The sequence below is a fragment of the Penaeus monodon genome, chromosome 3 (assembly GCF_015228065.2).
Source record: "Penaeus monodon isolate SGIC_2016 chromosome 3, NSTDA_Pmon_1, whole genome shotgun sequence".
NCBI classification, from domain to species: domain Eukaryota; kingdom Metazoa; phylum Arthropoda; class Malacostraca; order Decapoda; family Penaeidae; genus Penaeus; species Penaeus monodon.
The window spans coordinates 38,755,064-38,760,063 of NC_051388.1; positions in this window are offsets into that span (position 1 = coordinate 38,755,064).

Here is a 5,000-nt window from a genome sequence, read left to right on the forward strand (position 1 = left end):
CTTTTTCCTTTCCTTCTCTCTCTTCTCTCTCCTCTCTTTTTCTCTCCTTTTTTCCCCCCCTCTCTCTCTCTCTCTCTCTATCCCTCTCTCTCCCTCTCTCTCTCTCTTTTTTTCTCTCTCTTTTTCTTTCTCTCTCTTTCACTCTCTCTCTCTTTTCTCTCTCTCTCTCTCTCTATCTATCTATCTATCTATCTATCAGTCTATCTATCTATCTGTCTGTCTGTCTGTCTGTCTGTCTCTCTCTCTCTCTCTCTCTCTCTCTCTCTTCTCTTTCTCTCATTCTCCCCCTCTCTCTCCTCTCTCTCTTCTCTCTCTCTCCTTTTCTCTTCTCTTTCTTTTTCTCTCTTTCACTCTCTTCTCTCTCTCTTCTCATCTCTCTCTCTCTCTCTCTCTCTTCTCTCTCTTCTCTCTCCTTCTCTCTCTCTCTCTCTCTATCTATCTATCTCTCTCTTCTTCTCTCTCTTCACTCTTCTCTCTTTTCTCTCTCTCCCTCTCTCTCTCTCCTCGCTCTCCCTCTCTCTCCCTCTCTCTCTCTCTCTTTTCTTCTTCTGTCTGTCTCTCTTTTCTCCCTCCTCTCTCTCGTCTCGTTTCTCTCTCTCTTCTGCTCTCTCTCTCTCTCTCTCTCTCCTCTTTTTCTCTTCTTTTTCTTTCCTCTCTTTCCTCTCTCTCTCTTTCTCTCTCTCTCTCTTTCTTTATCTCTTCTATCTTTTCTTCTTTTTCTCCTCTCTCCTTCTTCTCCCTTTTTCCCTTTTTCTTCTCTCTCTCTCTCTGCCTCTCCTTTCTCTCTCTGTTTTCTATCTCTCTTTCTCCTCCTCTCCTTTCTCTCTCTCTTTTCTCTCTCTCTCTTTCTTTCTCTCTCTCTTTCTATCTATCTATCTATCTTCTTCTCTCCTCTCTCTCCTTTTCTTCTCTTCTATCTATCTATCTATCTATTTTTCTCTCTCTTCTTTCCCTTTTCTTCTCTCTCTCTTTCTCTCTCTCTCCCCCTCTCTTTCTCTCTTTCCCTTTTCTCATCTTCCACCCCCCTTCTCTCCTTCTTCTCCTCTCTCTCTCTCTCTCTGCTCCTCTCTCTCCTCTCTCTCTCCCTCTCTCTCTCTCTCTCTCTCTCCTCTCTCTCTCCTCTCTATCTATTACTATCTATCTACTTTTATCTATCTATCTCTTTCTTTCCTTCCCCCTCTCTCCTCCTCTCTCTCCTCACCTCTCTCTCTCCTCTCCTCCTCTCCCCCCTTTCCCCTTTTTCCTTCCTCTTCTCTCTCTCTCTCTTTCTTTTTTTCTCTCTCTTTCACTCTCTCCTCTCTCATTTCTTTCCTTCTCTTTCTCCTCTCTCCTCTCTCTCTCTCTCTCTCTCTCTCTCTCTCTCTCATTATCTTCTATCATCCATCTATCAATTTATCTATCTCTTCTCTCTCCTCTCTTTTTCTTCCTTTCTTTTTTCCTTTCTTTCTCCCTCTCTCCTCCCCTCTCTCTCCTCCCCTCCTCTCTCCCCTCTCCCTCCTCCTTTTCTCTCTCTCTCTCTCTCTCTTCTCCTCTTTCATCGACCCTTTAATTTATTCCGTTTTCATTTTCTTTTTTCTTTCCTTTTCATTTCGTCGGTACTGAGGCACAGGGTCCATATTTGCACTTTTATGTATAACAAAGTTAAAATAAAAAAAAGAAAAGAAAAAACAAGTCAGTATCGAACGACCTTCAAAAACCTTTGGAAGCGAGTGCCAAAAAAATGCATCGTAAATTTAATCTTGCTCTCTGATTTTGAGTAACGAAGGAGAGCATGAACTGGGAAATTGTGCCAAACGTACATACATACATACATAATATATACAGATACTACACATCCGGATATATATACTATATATTTTATATATATATATATATTTATATTATATTATATATAATATATATATATATATATATATATTATATATATATATAACTATATGCACATACTATATATCCCTATAAATGTGTGTGTGTTATTTCCGTATGTGTATGGGAATATTATATACAAATCACCACACACACACACACACCACCACATATTATTAATGTATGTATATATGTAATATATATTAAAAATATATATAATATATTATATATTATATATATATTTATTTTATATATCCTTATATATGTGTGTCTTTTATTTCCGTGGGAATAAAATATGCATATATGAATATAAATATAAATAATTTATATATATATATTATATAATAATATATTATATATATATATATTATATAATATATAATATATATATATATATTGTTAAATATATTATTAAAAAAATATATTTAGATAGATAATAGATAGATGATAGTAGTAGATAGTAGTTTGGGTGACTCGATAAAAAAACCGGGCGGAAGGAATGGCAAACCACCGCTCTAAATTGCTAAAAAAAATCGGAACCCCTGATGTCAAGGCCCGGGGTGGCCAAAGGGTTTAGGCGTCGGACTCAAAAATGTCCGACGGCAATCTAAATTCGAGGGTTCAAGTCACCGGGCCGCCCGTTTTTTTCCCTTGGAAAAGGAATTCCCCTTTTGCCTCCTACCCACTGGGGGGCCAAGCCAGCCCAAATCAATGCTGGTCCCAAGCCCGGAAAAATAGAGAGAATGATTACCTAAAAGGGACCCCGGGACTCTCCGTGAAGGAAATGGGGGCCCCACCACGTACTCACTCCCAAAATCACAAAATGAAAAAATACAAATTAAATATCTGCGTGCCACGGCGGCTCAGAAAATGAACCTCCGTTTAAAAAAAGATATATAATATATAATTAATATATTATATATATATATTATATATATTATATATTTATATATTATAATATATACACATATGTATGTATATTATAATTATATTATATAATATATATATATTTTATGTATATATAAATTATAAATATATATATTAATTTATATATATATACAAATAATAACATTATAATATATATATATATAATTATTATACATTATATATTATATATATATATATATAATATATATTAAAATGTATAATATTCTTCTTCTTTTAAAGGTAGGTTCATGTCGAGCCGCCGTGGGCACAGATGATACTTAAAATTTTAGTTGTAGTTCTGTTGGATGCCTTTTGGGGTGAGACGTGGGAGGGCCCCGTTCCTTTCCCCGGAGAGTGCCGTGGGACCTTTTTTAGGAATCATTCTCTTATTTATCCGGGGTTGGGGCCCGCACTGACTTGGGTGGCTTGGCCCCCCAGTGGTAGGGAGGCAACAAAGGGAAGTTCCCCGCCCAAGGGGAAAAAGCGGCGGTGGTGACTCGAACCCCTTTATTGATTGCCATCGGACAGTCTTGGGGCCCAGCCCAACCTGGGCCACCCCGGCCTTTCGATATGGGGTTCCATGTTTTTTTTTTAGCAAATTTAAAGGGGGGTTTTCCATTTCTTTTCCCCCTGGGGTTTTTTTCGAGTCCCCCAATCTATTTACCCGGGACGACATGAGTGGGGGCCACCCAGTGGGGTAGGGAGGCAATCGGGGAAGTTTTTTTGCCAAGGAAAACAACGCCCGGCCGGGATCGAAACCTCGAACTTGATTGCCCCTCGGACGTCTTGAGCGACGTCTAACCATTCGGCCACCGCGGCCCCTATGTAATATATTATATATATTAAAAATATATATAATATATTAATTATATCTTTTAATATATATATCATAATATATATATGTGTGTGTGTGTGGTGGTGTGTGTGTGTGTGGTGTGTGTGTGGTGTTGTTTGTTTTGTTGTGTGTGTGTTGTGTTTTCTGTGTGTTGTAGTATGTAAAATAATTATACAATAGTTAACTATATCTATTTTTATTTTTACAACATATTTTTATACAGAGGGAATACACACGCACACTATATAAGGATATAATGTATGTGTTATATGTATATAATTTTTAATTATAATAATATTATATATAATGTAAAAAATATATATATTTAAATTATATATTATAATAATATTATATATATTATATATATAATTTATAAAGTTGTATGATATAAATTTTGCATATATATAATATACATTATGATTATTATATTAATTATATAATATATATATTTAAATTTTAAAATTATAGATATATTATATATATTATATACAAACAACACACCAAAAAGTGTGTGTTGTGTTTGTGTGTGTGGTGTGTGTGTGTAGATATATTATATTATATAAAAAAATTTATATATAAAATTTTTTATATATTATATAATATACAAAACACAAACAACACACCCACACACAAACCCCCAACAAAACAACACACACACACAAAAATATATTATATATATATATATAATATTATATATTATAAATATATATATAATTATAATAATATGATTAAGGGTGTTGTGTGTGTGTGTGTTGTGTGTGTGTGTTGTTTTGGGGTGTGTGTGAGTATGTAAAGTATATATATACCCAAAAATTATATTTATATCTATTTATATTTTTATATACAATTTTTTAACCGTGGGGAATACCACGCACACATATAAAAGGTAATAGTATGTGTATATATTATAATATATAATATATAATATATTATTATATAAAATAACAATAATGATATAAAATAATATATATATATATATATTAATAATAATTATAATATATATATATATATAATTATAGTAGTTGTATATATATATATATATATTTATATATATAATATAATTTAAATTTTTATTTATAAAATTTTAAATTATATAATATATATAATTTTAAACACACACAACACACACACACACACACACCCCCACACACACACACAACACACACACACACACACACAAATATATATATTATTAAAAATATATATTATATATAATAAATATATAATATATAATAATTATAAAGGGGGTTTTGTGTGTGGGTGTGTGTAGTGTGTGGTGTGTGTGGTGGTGTGGTGGTGTGGTGTGTGTGTGTATGTTATGTATTATATAATATGTATATGTATATGCATAGTTTTATATAGCATATGTATA